Raw genomic sequence first — 23,906 nt, forward strand, 5'->3', positions numbered from 1 at the left:
GGGGTTTCTAGGGGGGGGCTTATGCTCGGAACAGCCGACCTTGAAGGGGGGGTGGGGTGGGGCCTTGAAGGGGGGGGGTTTTGGGTCTCGGCGTGGTTCAGGAGTCATTGGCCTGCAGGGGTGGAATGGTGGCAACAGTCTGGCGGTTTAGGACGGGGGGCAGTGTGCTCGGAGCGGCCGACTTCGAGCAGGGGTGGTATTGGGTTGAGTTCTGGTTGTGGATCGACATGGTGTGAGTGAACCTACCCGGGTGGCCGACATGCTCTGCCTCCCACTGCTCTTCTGCTTGTTGGGGTTGCGCTGGGAAACCCTGGGTAAGAGTCAGAGACCAGGGGGGTGCAGCACTCTGAGGTGGGCTTCAGTGGGTGCATGAGAGGGGCCCAGCTGTGCTTCCAACCTAGTCTGAAGGAGGGGCGCTTCCACAGCCCGTCAATGCTAGTTTCAAATCACATGCACAGACTTGGAGGCTGGGGGCTGTCTCTAAGAGGACTGACGGGCCTGTTACCGAGTTAATTAAGGGGAGACCTAAAGTATAACTAGAGCTGAGCGCTTCAGAAACTCGCGAACCAGCCGCAGCCTCGGTGAGCCTGTGTTCGCCGTGGGGAGATCAGTGAGAGGGGGCAGGGTCAGATGAGGACAATGCGGCTCATGACAAGTCCCCCCCATAATAGATTTGTCTTTGCCAGTGCTTGCTTCTGGTGGATACCTGGCACAGAGGGCAGTGCGGGGTGATCTGGGGTTCCATCTGGTGTAATAAAACAAGCTCTCCAAACAGTGCTTGTTTGTTAATGCCATGTCTCCTTTTGGGATGGCCCATCTGGATTAGATCTCACAGCTTGTTTATATAACACGCCTCCTAAAGATAAGAAATTGATTTGCAACAGCCGCAAAGCAGATGAGCCAGTCAGGATGGGCCGGACGAAAAGGCGAAAGGGCGGCAACAAAAAAACATAATTTCCAATGGCGGGCCACCGTTTAGCATAAACGGTGATGCTAGCCAATGAAAATGAGGGGCGGGGCTTCAAGACCCCTTCTCAAATCTACTCTCTCACTATATGTCTCACCGAGCGAGCAGCGCCTGCGCTGCAATGCTAGGCGAGACCTAAAAAACAAGAGGGAGGGTGCAAGGGTTAACAGGAAAGAGGAGGGGCGGGGTCGGAGAGAGTGGAGCCAAGGAGGGACATCACAAGTGGACAGAGGATGAGCACAGGAAGCAACACCAACGTTTGTAGGTGGCTTGTGTTGAAAAAGAGCGTTCTTCTCAGTTTTGGCGGCTCAAGGGTATGTGATGTACAAAATACCAGTTAGAGCAATAACAACATTGTAATCCAATCAAAAGCCACTGTGTGTGGGCTATGTTATTTCTTCTATCCATGTAATAGAATCACAAACATAGCGTCAGATAGAGGGATGAGGGTCCTGAACATCCATCCTCCAATCACAGAGCCGTGCAAGGAGGGGCCAGGCTATGGTTACAATGCCTCTGTTACACAGGGTGTGAGTAGAAGAACCATAGTGTGATTGTAGTGTTTCTGAAGCCTAAGATTTCGCTCCATCACACTATAATCAGGAGAGAAATGATAATGTGTTCAGCGGAGTGTTTGAAGGAGTGTGAGAGGCAGCGGTCAAAGTCCATTCAAAAGACTAAGGGGACTGTGATGCTGTGCACAACAGGGGCGAAGTCAAAGACGTGGCTAAAAACAATAAATATTTTGAAACTTTCTTTGGTGTTTTACCTTCAGGTATGTACATATAAAATAAAAAACAGTTTAAATATAAAATAAATGAAAGTTAAGTTATTCAGTGGGAAATCCACTACTGTACTTTATGAAACCTCTATTAGTTAATGCACTGCAGAAATCTGTGTCTGTAACAAGAGAGCCAGGAATTGAAGACTGGTTGGAGCGGTGGAGAATAGGTAGGAGCATAACACGGGCCCCTGCAGCCCCTTTGCCACAGGGGTCTGTGTTGCGCCCCTATAAAAAGCACACACTTCAGCGCTCAGCTGGTAACTTCTTTCCAATGCCACTCAAAAAGAATACATATGTGTCATCAGAAAGCGTCATGTGATTCCATCCATTAAAGCCAATGCCGGCTAAAGAGCTCTTTTTACATTTGCAGATTGACCCATTGTGCACATTTACACTTCTTTCAGGCAAGCAGGTGACCTGTGAGGACTGTTTACCTGTCTGCTCCCCTTCGGTTTCACAGCACAGGAGACTCCCTGTCTTACACTTCAGCTGAGCATTTCAGCTCTCGGAATTAACTGTCCGGTTATCTTTTCACAGAAAGTATGGAAACTATTTTCCTTATATTAAAAAAGTATGGGCACATCGTGCCCCACCGATCCCGCCCACTTCGACCACTCGTAAGAGGAGGTTTGCTGGACGCACACTGTAAATTTAATTCCAGTAACTTCTAAACTGCTGTCCTTGCCCACTTTACACTGCGGAGTAAGATAGGCCAAACGGAAATTCACCTCTGTTTATGTGTATTTGTATAGCGCACACCTCACCCCGGTGGATATCAATTTCATGAAGAAGTCAAGAACTAAGGAGGAGGGGGGTGTGGCTAGCAGCGAAAGCAAATGGCCGCTGCCTAGGGAGGCTCCGCGACCAAAGCACCTTTCCAATCGATCTGATCACTGATCCGGTGGCGCAGGATGCCCTATGAATAGTGGGCGAGGCATTGGAAGCCTAGCAGGCAGCGGCAAATACTGAAGCTCGCCCGTGCGGCGTAGTGTGCTCTACGGAGGACCAGCTACAATGGGGGGCCGGGGACAAAGAACTGCGCAGCAACTCAAGCTGGACAAATATGCGTACAACAAAGATACGCTGGATCACACAGGGTCGCAAACTGAGCGCGTGGAAAGCCTTACAAATGAGAAACCTGCAGAAGCCACTTTGCTGGACATCATGACTACTTTGACTAAGATCCAAACTACTGTGGGATCGATCTCTTCAGACATTTTTGGTACATCCATGCTGACTTCCAGAAAATGGCCACGAGGATGACGGACATTGAGACCACGACGGTGACTCTCTTGACAGATACTGCCGTAGTACAACGCCTGGTCAAGCAAATGGAAGCGGAAAACAAACTAATGGTGGCCAAGCTTGACGACCAGGAAGGCCGTTTGAGACGCAACAACGTCCGGATTATAGGCGTACAGGAAAAGGCGGGGGTCCCTGCACTGGACCTCTTTGTAGAAGACCTTATAAAGAATCAGCTACAACCACAAGGTTTGTCCAACTTCTTTTCAGTTGAAAGTGCTCACCAAGTACCGGGTGGCAGACCACGACCCGGGACCCCCCATGACCTATACTCACCCACATCTTCAACTTCTGTGACTGCGATGCGATCCTCCAGATGGCGCAGATTGCTCCTCTGATTTGTCTCGAGAACTACACTGTTGCATTCTTTCCCGATTACACGGCGACAGTGACTAAGCAATGTCGCAGCTTTCTGGAGGTCAAGAAAGAAATGAGAGCTAAAGTACTCCATGCTATTCCCGGCAAAGTTGCGGGTAGAAGGCAAGGGAAAACTTTGGTTCTTTGAGACACCAGAAAAAGCCCATGACTTGCTTGAGGGATGGCGCTCGGCATCCGGGCCTAAACGACTAGGCCAGAAGCAACACCAGCGGCTGCTGGAGGACACGTCTCCAGAATCCAGGGACTCAACAGAGGATACAGCGCAGGTGAAAGGCGGACGCTGAGGATAAGATCTGACCCTGTGATTCTATAACTGTCATGTGGAGGGACTCTGCAAGTTTGCCGGCAGGGCCCAAAAGCGGGCCGACTTGACTGCAATGGACCAACGCTCGTGTTCGGAATGTTGTGAATTTAACACTATCCGGTGCCCCCACTGGGGTGGGACAAAGACTTTTTGTTTGAACAATTAGCCACTATACTATGCCTTGACCATGGGGATGATGCGAGATGATCGTGGGACTACTCTCCCCCCTCACGCAAGTACAATTTATGGGGAAACACTCTGCGATGTTTGGGTGGTGGGTAGTTTTAGGTCCGTCGAGCAGGGAGGCAGGGAGGGGGGAGGGGGGATGGGACCAGTTCAATGTTATGACTTTTTGAATGTTGCAGGTACATGACAAGAGTGTGAGGTATATGCACAATGCATACATGATGTTCATACTGCAATGCTCTGTAAATTCTCCCATTTATGATGTAATAGATGGCGTACATGACTACCCTGGCTGACTCGGGGGCTGCACGATCACTGACCTCTAATACGCAGAGCCGCCCTCTCTCTGTTATCTCATGGAATGTAAACGGCCTTGGGGATAGGATAAAGAGAGGGCTGGTCCTATAATATCTAAAACGCAAAGCGCTGGCAGTGGCCCTGATCCAAGAATCGTACCTGATGGGCTCAGCCTGCAAGACCCTAGATAGGTGGGTTTTAAAATGGTGGTACACTCTGTGTTTACTTCTGCCTCACGCGGTGTAGGCGTCCTGATTAACAAATGCTTCCCGCTCATAATCACTGGGTCATGGACAGATGATCAGGGGCGCTTTGCAGCTGTAGCATGTCAATGGGACGGGCGACTATATAACATAGTGTCAGTATATATCCCACCGGCTCTGCATCGGGTGGCCTTCACTGCTTTGGGTAAATTCCTACTTATACTCCCACAAGGCGAGTTGATACTGGGGGGTGATTTTAATGCCACGGTGGATGCAACCATAGACCGACAGCCCCCTAGAGATCTGAGTGGCACAAATCTCGGACTATCTGAATTCCTAGACGCCTTTGGTCTGGTGGATACCTGGCGGTCGCGGTTCCCACAGGAGTGCCAATACACCTTCCGCTCAGCTGTCCATGACAGTCTTTCGAGAATAGACTACATTTTCACGCTGGCAACAGGTCTAGAGAGAATACTGGAAGTGGCACACCTGCCTAGGGGTATTTCTGACCACTCCCCAGTTTTAATTCAATACACGTCTCATACTCTGGGACGACAGCGCATATTTCCTATCTACCCAGGGTTCCTCAAAAACCCTAAGAAATGGAAGTGTCTCTTAACAACCACGAAACCGTATTTTACGGAAAACGACCACTCAGTCACGTCCCCGACGACTCTATGGGAGACACACAAGACAGTGTTGCGTGGCCAAGCAATCTCATTAATCGCATGCCATAAAAATGATCTGCTGTGCTACTTAGAGGCTCTGGAGAGGGAGGTGGATCAGGCTGAAGAAAATCATGCCTCAGACACCAACGACACCACGACACACAAACTGAATTTGGCGAAACAGGAAAACAGGGACTATATGTGGGAGGAGGCGAAGAGCAGGCTCACCAAGACCCAGCACACTATTTACGAGATGGGAGATAAGGCAGGAAAGCTCCTAGCATGGCTGGATAAGCGCGAGAAAGCTAGTCGCTGGGTGGCGCAGCTGAGACTGAATAATACAGAAACAACTACTAACCCGCAACAGATAGATGATGCGCTAGCGCTCCATTACGAGATAATATATACACCTGCCGCCACGGCCATGATAGAAGACAATCTTGCATTTCTCAAGGATATCCATATGCCTCCTCTTGCCCCTAGTGAGATGCAAGAGCTAGAAGCAGATCTGACGTCAGAGGAACTAACACTAGCTACAGGTGCATTACACACTGGGAAAGCCCTAGGCCCCAATAGCATCAGTGGTGGCTGGTGACATTTGAAAGTGGTGGGCGTAAAGTTATCATGGTACTGCACTGAGGCGAGCAAGCGAGCCCTAACAACTCCTCCGAGAAAATTTTGAAAAAAGAGTGGATTAATGGAGCATTTTCAAGCAAATTTGAGGAAGCAGGAAGGTTGATAAAGCACTTGCGAAAGTATTATGACAGGATCTGTAATAACATCCTTATTTCCATCAACTTTACCCCAACACAAGTACAAACACACACTCAAACTCTTTCAAGTACACACATAAAGCACGAGTCACAAACATTTGTTTAGGCTTAAAGACCTATAAACAAAAAAGTATACAGAGACCGCTGCAGCTGCAAGCAGACGTGAAATACTCGATTTACTCACAAAGTGACAAACACAAAACCCGCAGCCAGACATACTGGGCCCGGAGCCACCTCATAAGCACCCCTGGTCACACCTTCCCCTTTCTGGGAGCTTCCAGGAGACGTGCTGGGCAGGATGAGGAAATACTGAGTGCTTGTCCCAGCAAGTCGAGTTTCTTTCTGTGTTAAAAAATTACCACCTTCCTTTTTCTGCCTCCCACTCATTTCTGTGTTTCGGTGTCTTTGTGTCTGACACCCTTCACCATCTCTGCCACCCTCTCCTCAGCTGCCCTCCGCACTTCACCCTCAGCTTTAGGTCTCCCCATCACTCTTTCTACCTCCTGTTTCCCTCATACAGCTCTGCCTGAATTGCACCCTCTTTCATGTTCATCCGTTAACTCTCTCCTAGCTGTCACTCTTACCACTCCCCTTTGCCCTCCCCCTCCTCTCTGTGAAACTCTCTCTCTGTCACTCTCCTCTCATTGCCACTCTTTCCACTCTCATTTGGCCCTAATGAATCTCATCTCACGCTCTTCCTCTCCATCCGTGTCACTCTCACCTTGCTGTCACTCTTTCCACTCCCTTTTGCCCTTCCCTCCTTTCTGTGAACCTCTCTCTCTGACCTCCATCTCTGTCACTCTCCTCTCATTGCCATTGTTTACACTCTCATTTGGCCCTTATGAACCTTATCACAACACACGCTCTTTATCTCCATCTGTGTGACTCTCCTTGCTGTACCTCTTTCCACTTCCCTTTGTCCTATCCCTCCCTGCAAAAAATCTCCCTCATCTGCATCTCTGTCACCCCCTCTCATTGACACTCGTTCCCCTCCCCTCTGTCCCTTTCTCCTCTCTGTGAACTTCTCTCTCATCTCCATCCCTGTCACTCTCCTCTTATTGTCACTCATTGCACTCCCCTCTGTCCATCCCTCCTCTCTGTGAACCTCTCTCTCTTCTGCACTCCCTGTCCCCATCCTTTCATTGTCACTCTTTGCACTCCCCTTTGCTCCTGCCCTTTCCATTTCTTGATCCGTGGCTACTTCTTCCCACTCTTCCTTTCCCTCTCTCTCCTCTTACGCTTTTATTTTAACTCCCTGTCCATATTACCAACTTTACTCGAACAATGCCTGTTTGTAAACTCCAGCTTTGCGAAATGAAGGAATCAACTCAAGCATGCGGACTCGGAGGTAATGTGAGTTATCCAAGATCAAGCAGTGAGACTCGGGTCCAGTTCTCCGGCCGAGACTTTAGTCACTGGCCCATGTGCTCTCCTCCCCCTGCTTTTGTGGGGAGGCGCACTACATGCCAAATGGCCAGGCTGATGACAGCGCCCAGCCCTGCCACTGTGGGCGACCTTTACACGCAGGGCAAACGCAAGCCTGTGGCACGACGTGACAGCCAGGCTGGAGGCAGGTAGTACAGAAAGCACCCAAACACCCCAGGGTGACAAATGTAGTGTGTGAGACAAAAAAGCAATAAAACAAAAATCGGCCGATCTTCAGACGTATTGCCAACCAATGAGCGAGTAGCTCGCCTTGTATAGCGCCAAACGTCAGAGCGGTCCGTGTCAAGCCGCTTTTGCAGCTCTACGGTCCCTCATTCTTTGCTTGAGGGTGGTGATGGGAGCCCAAGTGCTGGCCTTGGAAAGCAGAGCAGCTTTCATTACCGTGACAACTGAAGTGGTTAATAAATAAACACAATAAAAGCTAGCGGTGTTGTAGTTTAACCCCTAACTAACTGCTCAGCATCCAAAACACCTCCGACAAAAGGACTCAGTGATTTACCATGAAGGGTGAAGTGAATCATTTGCTACCTGGTGGCGCTGGAATAAACTCCTTCCTCACCCCCTCCACCCTGGATACTGCTGCTCCAATAAGGGGAATTAAGCAGTGCTCACTGTTTTCAGCTTGATCACGGCGGGTTTCTCTCGGACCGGGTTGAAGCTGGTTCAAGGAAGGAGGGAAATGCGAACTCCGCGCAGGAAGCAGTACTTGAAATCCCGCCTCTTGTCATAGGGTGACTCTGTATCAATGTCATCCTGTCAGGGGAGGAGGTGGGATCCTAGAACTAGAAGAATGTTCTGAGCTGAGCTACGTGACTACGTCAGATCAGGGCGAGCCGAAAATCCGACCGAAGTCCTGGAAAACCAACTGCTTCCGGTAGTGCCTGCTTGCCCTCACCACTGCCTCACAGACACACTCTGCACATGCGTGACATGGGCGATATTGAAGTCGAACGAACATCCACCACACGTCATGCGCAGGGTGTGTGTGTGTTTGTACAAGGCTGGGCTGCACTGCTAACACTGTTTCAAGGTGTCTGTCTTGTCTTCCTCCGACCCCGATCCTTGTCCGGAGGCTGGTGGGGCAATGCGTCCGGAGGCTGGTAGGGCAACGCCCCATTCAACCCTATGCACCAGCCGCCCCTGAATGGCATACCTATCGAACTCTCCAAAAAAGCAGCAAGCCACATGGCCCGTGTCTGCCGGAGATGTATGTAGACAGCCTGGGTAAGGGGGAGGAGCTTCCACAGGATCAATGTCTAGCAACAATAGTGGCAATACACAAACCTGGAAAACCGCCACAGGAATGCACCTTATCGGCCTATTTCCTTGCTAAATGCGGAAGCTAAGATACTGGCTAAAACACTGGCCACCAGACTGCTACCCTATCTCACAAAGTTGGTGCACCCGGATCAGTCGGGTTTCATGCCAGGCCGCAACACTGCTTTTAACTTGCGATGACTCCACAGAGTCATAGCACTTATACCACTCATTGAGGAAGACGCCGTCATTCTCTCTCTCGACGCGCGCATGGCATTTGATTTAGTCAAATGACCTTTCCTTTCTGCTGTCCTCCAACATTTGGACTTCGGTCCCAAATTCTGTCCAATTACTCTATGCAAAACCCCTGGCACACGTGGTGGCGAACAGACACATCTCAGCCGACTTCCCCTTGGGAAGAGGGACAAGACAAGGTTGCCCCTTGTCCCCGCTTCTGTTTGCGCTGGTGCTCGAACCATTGGCGGCCTGGATAAGACAGGATCTGGTCATTCGGGGGCTAAAATGGACAGAGGGCTGGGAAGATCGCATCTCCTTATATGCGGATGATGTGCTGCTATCTATGGCATCTCCCACACGTTCCATTAATTACCTCCTGGATATTTGCGCTGCTTATGGTAAGGTCTCAGGCTACACCATTAATTGGGCGAAGTCACTTCTTTATGTGGTCAGGGGCCCTCCACCGAGGCTACCAAGGTATTGTGAGATACAGATCGCGGGTGGGGGGTTTAGGTATCTGGGACTCCATATTACGCCAGAGCCCGAACTATTCATGGAAAAAAACCTCATTGAACCGTTCGGATGGTTCCGCCGTGATGTGAAGCGTTGGCGCTCCCTACCGCTGACACTGCTGGGAAGAGCCGCCCTTTTTAAAATGATGGCACTCCCTAGATTTCTTTACACCCTACAAAATACCCCGTTTCCGGTTCCCCCCACCTATTTTAAAGCAATTGACACTGAGGTAAGCAATCTACTTTGGGACGGAAAACCCGCCCGCATAGCCATGCATAAATTAGTAAAAAGCTGGTATGATGGCGGAATCGCCCTTCCAAATATAAAGGTATACTACTGGGCCTCATAGCTCACCGTTACAAATCAATGGATACATGCTCCGCAGGTGGAACCGGCGTTCCGCATGGGCAGATATGTCCTTGGTACAGCGGGCATCATGGGAGCACTCTATACTAGGCATCGGGGGCTACCCTTATAGGATCAACAGCACAAGCAGTACGTATATGGTTCACGCCACTTCGCGCCCTTGGCTGGGAAGGGGTCATAACGCAGGCCACACCGCTCTGGGAAACGCGACGCTTAGGTGAACTACACAATAGCAAGGGCTTCAAACAGTGGGACCTCATAGGAATTTCCCAAGTAGGGGATTTGTGGAAAAAGGGCAGGATCCTTACATTCGCTCAGCTCCAAGAAACATATGGGATGACATCGACGGAAACCTTTCGTTACATGCAGATTAGACATGCACTCCTGAAAGCTATTCCTCCGGGTACTGAGCTCTCAGAGGCATCACCATTAGAGGACAGACTATTAACGGACCATATGGTTAAAAAGGCGATCTCCCAAACTTGCAGCAAGATTATAAATAGCCAACCGGACCCCACAACAACCCTTAGGGAAAGGTGGCAGACCGACATTGGGGAGTTGGACAAGACAGATTGGCAAGAAGCACTTGCTTCCCCGAGAGAAGGGGCAATACCCTCTAAACTAAAGTTAGTGCAACTGAAAATCCTCCATCACATCTACTACACACGCACAACTCTGCACCGGATAGGTCGCACTGACACACCACTCTGTTTGAGGCAGTGCGGGGGGCTAGGTACCTTTTATCATATACTCTGGGTCTGCCCGGAGATCAAACGGTACTGGGAGGCTATTATGCATACCATCTTGAGGGTGGCCGGAGCTACTGTTGCACCGGAGCCCCAGAGGTGTCTTTTAAATATCTGGAAGCCGACAGACCTAAACCAAATGGCCCAGGGCTGGTCAACATTGGGTGCAATAATAGCGAAGCGGAATATAGCTCAATATTGGGGAGAAAGACTTCTTCTCTCCTACCGTCAGTGGTGCTGTGACGTGGATGGCGCAATGATAGCGGAGAAAATGGTATATATACACAGGGGGTGCCCCAAGAAGTGGACGCGGGTTTGGGGAAAATGTAATGAATTCAGGGGTAACATTTGTGATCCACCACAAGATGAGTCGCTGTCAGATATTAGTGACTAACTGTGCAGATCGGGGACACTGTGACACTCTCAACTTCCTTATCAATGCACTGAATTGACTGGGAGAGAGGATTACGAACCAGAGCATATAAATGTGATCAATCGCTACATGTCTAATCAATGTATCGTCATGTATCTATATCTGCTAATATGTAATAGTATGTACCAATTAATAAAAAAAATGCAAATAAAAATGTTTAAAAAAAAAAAAAGAACTAAGGAGGAGGCTGTGATGTGCCAGGGCAGGTTGTCCCAGGCTTTAGAAATTAGGTATGAGAAGGCACAACCACAGGATGTGGTTCTGCATTTGGGGGATGTAGGAGTTCGACTTAGAGGAGGTGTCTGGTAGGTTGATGTAAGTTTATGCCGTTGTTTGGGCCCATTCTTCTAGTGTGGCATTCGCCTTCGCAACCTTGTGACAGACCAGAGCAATTTGAAAACTAGCTACTAGTTGCGTAACTTATTTTTTGTGCAACAAATAACCTGTTGCTGCAGGACAGTTTTGTGACAAGGCTTTGAACATCCATAATGTTGCCTCTGTGGCACGCCATTAATCAGATTGTCACAGTCTGGTGCTAAAAAAAAATCATTGATTGAATTCAAAACCTTCAGACTGCTACCCCTCACGCTGGGAGAACACAGTATGTTTTAGGTTTCTTGTGTAAGTTGGAGTTTGTTTAAATATGTTCACTGTGATGAAGAGTGGCAGCTTACAGTTTGAAGATCACATTAAAAACAAGCATTTGCAATGCAATAGGTTTCGCATTTACAAGAGTTTGAGCTATTGTCATTGTAAATGACAATGCCTTTTATTTATGTTTTGAAACCCTGCAAGTGGTGCGTAAACACGCACTTTGTACTTATAGTCCTTGCTTACGAGAAGCAAGGTTGGCAGTTAAAGAGGCGCGGTTACTGCCAGCCTTGCTTCTCATAAGCAATGACTAAAAGTTCAAAGTGTGTGCTTACGCACCGCTTCCATGTTTTCAAAACACATGAATAAAAGGCATTGTCATTTATAATGTCAATAGCTCAAACTCTAGCAAATGCGAGACCTATTGCATTGCAAATGCTTGTTTTCTCTTGTGGGTAAGAACACCAAACCATTTTTAAGATCTCTGGAAACACGCTTTTTAAGCTCGAAATATTCCAAATATGTTCACAGGAGAGATCAGTAACAACTAATTTGAATATAGCATTTGTGGTTTCCATTTGCCCTTCATTTATAATCATTCATTTGAAAGTAGCATTTGTGGATTTCACTTGCCCTCCATTTATCATCACTCATTTGTGTATAGCATTTTTGTATTTCATTTGCCCTTCATTTATAGTCACGTAATTTGCATACAGCGTGTTTGCATTTAATTTGTCCTTCATTAATTTTTCAAATCAAAGATCTGAAATAAAATAAGTGATTCTATACATGCGCCTGAACAGAACGGGCTCATTTACAGGTATTTTTCATATGTGAATGTTCACAAGAGGGGCCAGGCACACCATTCTCCGGGGGTACAAATGTCCTAACGTGCCATGACGACTAGCTTTCAACTAGCCTCGACCGAACAGCTGGCCCAGTGATAGAAATTCAGAATATATTTTATTATTTTTTGACTCATACAATGTCGCCCATGGCGCCATTTGTAGCATTAGGTTTATTTTCCTCTGCGCACCACCTGTACCTACTTTGACAGTCTCTGTTATACAATGCCAGGTTTTAAAGCTCTATTTTACCCTGAAGTGTCTTTATATTTATACATTTATCATTTTTTGCTTTTGCTCCATTCTGGGTTTTTCAACGAGAAATAGTATATTTTACAGTCCTTTGTTTATAGCGGCTCGTTTTGGAGGAGTTTGAACACCATAACCAATCAATATATTTGACTCGATTATTGACAAACGGCTCATAAAAAAATATGTACAGAACGAAGTTAACAATAAAACATGCACAATGACCTTCAGTTAGATATTAGATGAGCATATAGCAGCTAAAATAGATGGACATAATTCTACAAGATAAAATATTTCATACATGAATGCAATTAAAAAAGCAGAGAATTACAGGGTCGAATGGTAGATTTTAAAAAGAGAGCCACTGAGGCACAGACTTCAGTTGTGGAAAGCATTTGTAAGAAGCATAAAGCAGGTCTACATCTAATAAAGCAACATTTCTTCAATAAATGCAATAAAAACGACTGGTAAAAGTCATGACATTTACAAACAAGCAAAACAGAAAGCAGCTCCGGGCTGGGGAGGAGACCTGGGAGGGCGAGGGCTGCCCGCGCATGCGCGGTACCTGTCACTTTCACGTGCAGCCGGTACAGACAGCGCCTGTCCGCCAGAGAGGAAGTGTGGGAGCTGAAGTCCCGGGTCCCAGGAGGGGGCCCGGGCGAAGAGCGGCAGATAGCAATGCGGGGCTCCCATGCCTAAGGAGAGAGCCCCGCGTCGTGCTGGCAGTAGTGGAGCTGGAGTGCTCCGGAAGCCGCCGTTCAGGAAAATTCCCCCCGCAGACCGGGTGAGTGGGGGATTCTCCATCTGTCCAGTGGTTGTGCCGATGAAGGCACAGTGTCAATGTTTGTTTCCTGAGCGGACCCGCCGTTGCGGGCCAATCCAACGAAAGAGCGAGTTTACAAAACAAAAAACACAAGCGAAAGTGAAACTGCATGCTGGTTTGCAAGGGAAGGGGGACAGGAGATGTGCACGCCGCGTGCCTGTAAGCGCGTACACAGGCTCCAATCCGCCAAAAGCCTGCGCGTGCCCATCTCCTGTCCCACTTCAGAGGCAAGTCAGCAACAATAGATCTCGCTGGCGACAGCAGCGCTTCGCGCTGCGTTCGCCAGGCAAGACCTAAAAAAGGATCAGGCGAGCTCGACCCCTGTGGCATGCCTGTGCCATTTACATATGCTTGATTGAAATGTTGTTGTGGGGCTCATGAATAAAAAATAAACAAGTAAGGGCCAGGTGAATGGCAATAAAATAAGTTTTGATAGAAAATCTGAGCTGTTTTCTTTTCTGTATATCAAAGACATATCAAACCACATTCTGAAATAAATGTGAGAGCTGACACGAAGGTCCTGGAAGTGGATTAACATGCAGAGCTGCGCGTGCGCAAGGCCAGCCTTCTTTCAGCACCATGGACAGAGCACTTGCCCGTAGTCGCGTGCAGGCTCTTGCTTTTGGTTTCTTTGTATCCAGATATCAATACTTGTGTTGGTAATTGAATGTTACAATTTATAGTGAGGGCACTAACTCTGTCAGAAATTCACAGGAGTAGCAAATTCTTAATTTCATTATTACATTTATTGTAGTGAATGAGTATATGTTTCTTAATTTTAGATCATACCCCGTGTATAATCTTCGTTCAGAATTTGTTCCAGGGGTGTGAGAGATTTGTATTTTTTCATGAACTGCAGATCATTTTCATAAAAATACACATATTACATAAAATACATTTCGTGGGTGTCTCAAGCAACTTGTCCCCTGCAAGTGAATACCTCCCAAAGATAGGTCACACGAGATAGCAGCAACATTAAGGTGCCGATCACGATCCGGTAAAAAAATAGCCCGTACGACTCGTATCCGGTCTTTTTACCGTACGAATCGTACAAGTGCCGTACAAACTGCCAATTACAATTCGCATGGGAAAAAGACCATACGAATCGCATTGGGAACAATTCCCCACACGTCCTCGGGTCGGAAATTGTGTCCGACACGTCCCCGGACGATTTACCGTACAAATGTGAAAAGTCAAGTCCGACCGCGGAATCACGATCCATCCCATGCGTCCGATGTTACAACCGTATGCAAAAAACACCGTACGCACCGAACACCCATAGCAACCATGGAGACATGTGCCCGCATACGCGCCGAACACCCCCCAGCCACCGTACGTTCGAGTCGTACCCCCACCCGTGCATGTACACCCGTGCACGTTCGAGTCGTACCCCCACCCGTGTATGTACACCCGTGTACATGTCCTACCCCCGTGTATGTACACCTGTGTACGAGTCGTACCCCCCGTGTATGTACACCCGTGTACGTTCGAGTCGTACCCCCACCCGTGTATGTACACCCGTGTACGTGTCCTACCCCCCTGTGTATGTACACCCGTGTACGTTCGAGTCGTACCCCCGTGTATGTACACCCGTGTACGTGTCCTACCCCCGTGTATGTACACCCGTGTACGTGTCCTACCCCCCGTGTATGTACACCCGTGTACGTTCGAGTCGTACCCCCACCCGTGTGTGTACACCCGTGTACGTGTCCTACCCCCGTGTATGTACACCCGTGTACGTTCGAGTCGTACCCCCGTGTATGTACACCCGTGTACGTGTCGTACCCCCGTGTATGTACACCCGTGTACGAGTCGTACCCCCCGTGTATGTACACCCGTGTACGTTTGAGTCGTACCCCTCCGTGTATGTACACCCGTGTACGTGTCGTACCCCCGTGTATGTACACCCGTGTACGAGTCGTACCCCCGTGTATGTACACCCGTGTACGTGTCCTACCCCCGTGTATGTACACCCATGTACGTGTCCTACCCCCGTGTATGTACACCCGTGTACGTTCGAGTCGTACCCCCACCCGTGTATGTACACCTGTGTACGTGTCCTACCCCCGTGTATGCACACCCGTGTACGTGTCGTACCCCCATGTATGTACACCCGTGTACGAGTCGTACCCCCGTGTATGTACACCCATGTACGTTCGAGTCGTACCCCCGTGTATGTACACCCATGTACGTGTCGTACCCCCGTGTATGTACACCCGTGTACGAGTCGTACCCCCCGTGTATGTACACCCGTGTACGTATCGTACCCCCGTGTATGTACACCCGTGTACGAGTCGTACCCCCCGTGTATGTACACCCGTGTATGTTCGAGTCGTACCCCCCGTGTATGTACACCCGTGTACGTGTCGTACCCCCCGTGTATGTACACCCGTGTACGAGTCGTACCCCCCGTGTATGTACGACCCGTACCCTCACCCGCGGACGTATGGAGCGTACCCCAGGCCCCAACACCAGCACCTCCACACAACATCGCGCATGTACGAGTCGTACCAAGCCAGACACAAGGACAGCACTGTACAACAAAATGCCCGAAGTACACACCGTACACACGCTAAAAACGCACGTACACAACCAGGACAAGGCAAAACAACACAAGAATACACCATTCGAATGGCACAAAGCCACTAAACATGTCCAACAAGCTCAAAAACAACACAATCACTGACCTGCAACTGCCAAAATCCAAAACAGAGGCCCAAAACACAACCACTCCTTATAACACACCCACCCAAAGTTCAAACACAGCCACACCCATCAATGGACCAATAAAAACGGCCCACACACACAAACCATGAGCCTTTGCAACAGACTCACTGCTGCCAGACCCCACAGACAACGTACAGCACCATACTAGAAGCCGTACCACACCTTACACTTGCACACCTTCACACACACACCTTCACAAACACCCCCACATCACATTCACACACACACCTGCACAACCACACACACACACCCACAACCATCCACACACCCCCCCACCATCCACACCCACACCCCTCACCATGCCCACTAACAAGAATCCAAAGTTCACTAGCTGAGAGTTGGAGGTCCTTGTCGATGAAATCCTCAGAGTTGAGCCACACCTCTTTGGAACATTGGTCAGACAGACCACCATTACAGAAAAAACATCCATGTGGCAGACCATCGTCGATGCTGTGAATGCTGTTGCGGACACCAGAAGGACCAGGCATGAATGCCAAGCCAGGTGGTACGATCTGCGGAGGAGGGTCCGAGCCAAAATGACCGACGAACACAACCAGGCCAACGTCACTGGAGGAGGGCCGCCCCGCAGACGGGTAGAATACCATCCCTGGGAGGAGAGGGTGATGGCCTTACTGCCGGTGGTGGCAGTGGACGGATTAGAAGGACTCCGAGACCCGGGTGAGTACACAAACAACTCACCTCACATGGGGGAACGTCATCCACAACCAAACTCACAAACAGGCACGCAACCACCCCAAGCTATCGCATGACTCAACCACACTCCATGAACACGCACATGCCACTAGCGCCACCATGCCCCATGCACCCAGCTGGACAATGTCAAGTCACAGGCCACAGAAAACACCAACACAAGACACGGTAACCCGGATGGCGGGAGTGTGGGCCCCAAAAATCACATAGTGCAACTCAGAAGCAGACAACAATGCCCTCTGCCCATATGGCCTAGGTCACAGCCAGACAAACACTGTGTCCCCACACAGGAAAGACTCGCCAGCAAATGGCGGACGCCTTGCATCAACACATGGGGGTGACGGCACGTTCTTGCACATGACAGCAGCTAATGAACAGCCAACACTGTGAAAGAGTGGCAGCACACACCACCACAGCAGCAGTGCAGACACACACACTACACCCAATGGGTGCCTGGAGATCAGAAACAAACTCACATCAACAATCCAAGGGCCATTCAAAGATCTGCGAACAGTCTGTGCCCAGGAAGCTGGGCTGAGGTGACAGAGGGTAACACACAGAGGGAGGGAGAGGGGGACAGAGAGGGAGGGAGACACAGGGAGACGGACAGAGGGAGGAGGCTGACACACGGAGGGAGGGAGAGGGGGACAGAGAGGGAGGGAGACACGGAGACGGACAGAGGGAGGAGGCTGACACACGGAGGGAGGGAGAGGGGGTCAGAGAGGGAGGGAGACACAGGGAGAGGGAGGAGGCTGACACACAGAGGGAGGGAGAGGGGGACAGAGAGGGAGCGAGAAAGGGACACACAGGGAGAGCAAATCAGCAGGTGGACTGCGTGCATGTAGACAAGGGTGGCCAGTGCCAGAACCCCCCCTCTTCTCCATGGCAAAACACAGGGCCATGTCACAACCTGTGCACGAGCACAACGACAGCTACCTGCATCATATAAGTGTGTGGAACCACTCCATGTGCACACGTACAGTGCTACACGGAAGGCGCCAATGCATGGCTCGCCACACCTGCCCACTCCACTGCTGACTGCTGTCACAATTGACGCAGCAAGTAAGACTGTGCCACACATAGGTAAAGTCTCAAAAGCTGTGGCCAAGGGACATACCCATGCACAAGTGCACTGTCAGTGGAATGCAAGACATATACAAATTCCCAGAGGAAATGTGCCAACTTTGAAAACAATGAAACATGGATGTTGCATGGAACAAAATTAACATTGTCTCTCTCACACACAGGTCAATGTCGTCGATCACCCCCCAACACTGGGGGGGAAGACACACAGGATCCGGCTCGGCGGGATGACGGAGCCACCGGCTGCGACGACTCTCACCACTCTGTGGACGAACCCGACCCCGACCATCCTGGCCCCTCTGGTGTCCAACGACCTGCAGCACCTGCGTCAGGTACAACTGGGCCAACCACCACCCCCACTCCTGCCACATCCCAGGAGACACCCAGGATCCCTGCCCCACCACCACAATGCAGCCAGGCTGGCCAGGAGGGACACGGTGTCCCGGGCACCCAGGAGGAGGCAGGCGACAACGCCAATGCCACCCCTCAGGGGTCCCGGAGACCCGATGTGCCCACAAGGGCAGGCCAGGTGCAAGTGGGCAGGGGTGGTGGGAGTGGAGGACGGCGGAGGCTCGAGCCTGACCAGTTGGCTGGGGAACCGGTATATTCCCATGTCCGAAACATCCTGGACACATACCGGCAGGACACCACGGGCATGGCCCAGGTTGTGTCCATCCTCGAGGGGATCAAGACCCAGCAGGCCCAGCAACATGCGGAGCAACATGCCTGTCTACTGCAACACCAACGGAGGATGGAGGACAGACAGGCTGAGTTCGTGATGGTGTTCACGGGAATTCACAGTACACTCCGTCGGATGGCCGACAACATGGGCAACCCTCCCTGTGCCATCAGGCGTAGAACATCACCACCCACAGGGAGGGATGAGGAGGAGGAGGAGACATCCGACGGAGCATCCCAAACATCGTCACGGCCTGCTTCTGAGGGTCCCCGCAGGAGGGCGGGTCGTCCACGGAAAAGACCGTGAGGGTCGGCGCAACAGCACCATCTCCCAGGACACCTGGCCTGGCACCTGGCCCACTGGAGCAACAGCAGCACAGCATCAAAAGACATTCTCTGCCACATGGACTTGCTGGTCACTGTCTGACCAATGTTGACAAAGACTGTGGCATGGACTCTGAGGATTTCAAATGGCAAGGACACCAACTCCCCTAGTGAACTTTGGATTCCACACACCCGGAATGCCCCTCAAGTCAAACCTCCCCCCCCCCACCCCAACCAAAATAAAAAGTCACACCATAAAGAGAAGATGCCTACTGATTGCATTATTACCTTACATGTGTCTTGTAAAGTCTAACTATGCCTGAGTTCTCATTTGACTTCAACCATCCACACCCTGGGGCCTGAGTCTGGCACAGGACACACATGGGTCACATTGTATTAGGCAAGACAGACATGGAGCACCATACACACCCGTGATGGGCCCAACCAGCTGAGGGGGTGGCCGCACAACCGTGCCGACAGACATATTGAGTACAGCGACAGCCATGCGCAGAGGTCAGGGATCATGTGGAGTGTCCTGGGGGGCACCCAGGTATGTGTGGACAGGTGGCAGAACCATGTCCTGCAAGCTTGAGTCAGGTGGATGCAGTGAATGGTGGCCTGGCCAACGTTGGCTGCATGGGGATGGTACATGTCACAATACCCACACAGTCATTGACTACATGCACAATACAGAGTCTAATCCCACACAAACAGCTTGCATCTTGCTACTCTACACATAGACACATAGCCACTATCACGGAAAACCATGCCACACATGCCGGATGCACCAGCTTTGACTGAGAAGAGGCACCTTGGAGGCATAGGGACACCTTTATTAGTCATGTATTCGGGATTCCAGAGGCAACTCGGAGTACACATGAACGGGTCATGTGGAGTAACATGTGGGTCCAACACTGGAACCCCCCTTCTGCAGCCCAAATGCGTGATAGCCATGGAACTGGCACACAAGTGTCGGCTAACAGCTAAACACCCCCTGCTGCTCACGGAGAGACTGCCATACACCATTGATCCGCTGATGTGGAAGTCCCACAGCATGTCAAGCCAAGGCAAACCGTATGTGTCCGAGGGCAGTGTAACACACATTGATGCCATCATCACATTCCACAATCCCATCACTGATGACTGTCAACAAGTCTGACCATCTATTCAGGTGTACCCAGCTGCATGTAATGTGTACCATGGTGATGCGACATGTCTGCAGAGGAACCAAACATCGACAGGGGCAGTGTGCATACATCGTGAACAACTGCCACACCCAATACACCCCTGATGCATCCCTTACCCTAAGGAGACTTCCAAACTTGTCCGTGCCTGTAACACTGAGTCAGCACACGATGACGTGTCCATGAGGAATAGCAGTGCCACAACAATGCAACCAGCAGACGGCATGCGCAAGTACCTGGGGATGCGAGACACACAAGAAGTCAGCCACAAAAAGCACAGCCACTTGCATGTGCATGTACTCGACACATGTAAGGATGACAACATGCCAGGTCACAATTATGACTGGGGAAATACACATCACTGCCACCATCACTCCAGTGACACATCCACACACTCCTCTGACTCACGTGGCATACATGCAGATGGACACACACATCGCAACACATGCCACACGGGGACCAATGCGTGCACACACAGACACTGGTACTCACCACTAAGCAAAGAAGTCGCGTATGAGCCGAGTCCGGATGTCCTCTTGCGGAACCACGTCCTCCACATCACTAGCCCCATTGCCAAGACCTTCGTCCTCCACGGGTGGATGGTCCTGATCATCTTGATCCAGGATGAGTGGCACAGCTTTCTCAACTGCCATGTTGTGCAGCATGCAGCACACCATGAAGATTTTGCAGACCTTCGCCGGGGCATATGGGAGCGCGCTGCCGGTCTTGTGGAGGCATCGGAATCGGCTCTTCAGGAGGCCAAATGTCCTCTCTATCACTCGCCTTGTCCGGCCATGGGCGGTGTTGTAGCGGAGCTGGGCCGGCGTGATGGGGTTGCGGAGAGGTGTGATCAGCCATGGCATGTTGGGATAGCCAGAGTCCCCTACATGGAAAGCACATGGACATAAGTAGGACAGGAGAAGCGGTCGTGCTGGAAGTCTACGCAAAATACAGGACAGACAGACTGTACCCACCAACAACACATGCTCGTTCGTTGCGCAGCTGCGTCATCATTTCAGGCATCCTGCTACGCCTCATGATGTAGGCATCGTGTGCTGATCCTGGAAAACGAGCACAGACATGTGAAATCACCATGTTGGACAGACACACCACAAGGGCATTGATGGAGTGGTAGTGCTTGCGATTCCTGTACGCTACCTCCTGTGCCTGTGGTGGTACCAAAGCCACATGTGTCCTATCTATGGACCCAATGACATGGGGCATCCCTCCCAGGGCATAGAATCCACGCTTGACCCCAGTCAACATTTCAGGGGTTGGGAAATGGATGAAGTCATCCAGGTGAATCAACATGGCCTCTAAGAAATCATGCAGCACACGGCAGAACATGCTCTGGGACATGCCACCAACATGAGCTATGGTATTTTGAAAGGTACCCGTGGCAAGAAAATGTAGGGCTGCCATTACCTTCAGCTTGGGTGTCAGTGCCGTAGGATACCTGTGCAGCGGTTGCAGGTGTGGTGCCAGTCTCGCCGTCAACTCCAGAATCAACGGTTGGGGGAAGCGGTAGCACCGGATACCGTCATTCTCCCGCATGGCAGCCAAGTCCGGAATTGGTCGGGGAAGAGGCGGCGCTCTGCAGTAATTTGGAAGTGACAAGGAAGAGTGAGTGCACCACAACAACAATTTATTTGTACTGAGCACATGTTAATCTGTCAATACACATATGCTACATACGGAGTCAGGTATGTGCCACATGCCCTGGACACGTATGGCTGCCAGGTGACACTCCTACCAAGACCCAGCTACACACGGAGATTGTGAACCTCCACATGCCATGGCATGGGATTAGCTGTGTCCCAGTGTAAGTGAACAGCCAGACGCAAGAGAGGAGTGACATACATCCACACATCAGCAGAAGTAGGATGTCGATTGCAGAGACTGGTAGCGGAACACTAGAGCCACAGGTCACATGACATTACACTAGGAAGGCCACACACCTTGCCATGAAGGTGTACATGTGATGACTCACCACACATTCATTGAGAGGATGCAGACATGTCCTTGTTACGCTACTCCGTGTCCCATGCATACATACGCACCTCACATCCGATACCACATGTGGCATGGTGTGCGGAACAGTGTGCCATGTCAATCTACACACACACACATGTTGGTTGCTGCAACAGCTGCTGCTTTTGAGGGAGCTCCAACATCAACCTAATGGGAACCCCCCACACATACATGACATAGTCACATCGTGCACCGTGGGTGGTGACATGTCTGGTGTGGTAACCCCTGTACCGGGCCTCAGGGGACACTTGCGTGTGTTGTTGTCCGTGCCATGCCAGTGATGCTCATCCCAAGTGTGCAGTACGACATGCACACATGTCAAAGGATTCAAGGGCATGCCTGGCACACATTGCACTGTCACACATTACATGTGTACACATCTCATCATACATCTGGTGCCTTCTCGACTCAGGAGTAATGTGCCACATCACAGCCTTTCACACCTGTGCCCCACACATGTAGTACTGCCCAGACAATGCCTTGATGTCCATCCATGGACAAGTATGTCAGCCCTATTCCTTCCTGTGTGCTGCCTATCACCACTGTGATGTGTGAAAAGCACCGTACTTTCGCAAAGAGGGCCTGTGTACGTTCCCGTATCACTATGGGAGTGCTGCTGTATTTGTACCCATAGTGATAGTGAGCGTACAGGCGTGTGTACGCTCCGTACCACTATGGGTGTTCTCGCGTATGCGTACTCATAGTGATAGTGAGCGTACAGGCGTGTGTACGCTCCGTTTCACTATGGGTGTTCTCGCGTATGCGTACTCATAGTGATAGTGAGCGTACAGGCGTGTGTATGCTCCGTACCACTATGGGTGTTCTCGTGTATGCGTACTCATAGTGATAGTGAGCGTACAGGCGTGTGTACGCTCCGTCTCACTATGGGTGTTCTCGCGTATGCGTACTCATATTGATAGTGAGCGTACAGGCGTGGGTACGCTCCGTCTCACTATGGGTGTTGTCGCGTATGCGTACTCATGCGTATGCGTACTCATAGTGATAGTGAGCGTACAGGCGTGTGTACGCTCCGTACCACCATGAGTACGCATACGCGTGAACACCCATAGTGGTACGGAGCGTACACACGCCTGTACGCTCACTATCACTATGAGTACGCATACGCGAGAACACCCATAATTTTTTTCGGAAGGTGTACAGCAGAAGTCAGTTGGAATGAATCTACTTTGTTGCAATGTGTTTGTGGAGTTGACATCATGCTGAAGAAAAAAACACAATAAGAACCCACTGACTGTGCTAGGTTTGAAGGGATTGGAGGAAACATAGGATGCAAATGTGAGTGACCAATCACTCTGTACTCCTGTGCATGAAACAGGCCAGCAAGGCAGATATAAGGCAGCCAGGTCCCATGAGGGAGCACTTGCCTGCACATCTTTGTATTCCATGACCCAGCTGCTGCTACTGATTCCCTGGAACCATGTCAAGGTCTGTGGAGAGGTCACAGCCTTTCACCCTGGAGGAGAACCTGGCTTTGCTGGATGTGATCCTCCCACAGTACCCCATGCTGTATGGGCGACCAGGGTATCAGGTGAGTGCAGAGTCTACTAGCACAGACTGTGTCCCTTGTATGTGACTGTGACTTCTGGCATTGTGTCCAGGTGTGACACACATGCCATGTCCTGTAAGGGGGGTCCCGGGGGGGGAATGCCTGATGTCTCCCAGCCAGTGCATGCTGTGGTGCATGTCTGCCGTCCTCACTTGCATTGTGTTTACTGTGACAATCACTGCATGGTGCATGCCACATTCTGCCTGTCTTGTCCTCCTGGGAATGTAGCCTCT

At 50.4% G+C, this 23,906-nt stretch overlaps 1 long non-coding RNA gene across 1 annotated transcript in view; it reads left to right on the top strand.

Annotated features, from left to right (window-relative positions):
- Positions 1-23,906, top strand: part of LOC146870651 (uncharacterized) — a 231,775-nt gene that overhangs the window by 47,721 nt on the left and 160,148 nt on the right. The gene's annotated exons all lie outside the window — the stretch shown is intronic.

Source organism: Triturus cristatus, chromosome 1_1 (assembly GCF_964204655.1).
Source record: "Triturus cristatus chromosome 1_1, aTriCri1.1, whole genome shotgun sequence".
Lineage (NCBI taxonomy): Eukaryota > Metazoa > Chordata > Amphibia > Caudata > Salamandridae > Triturus > Triturus cristatus.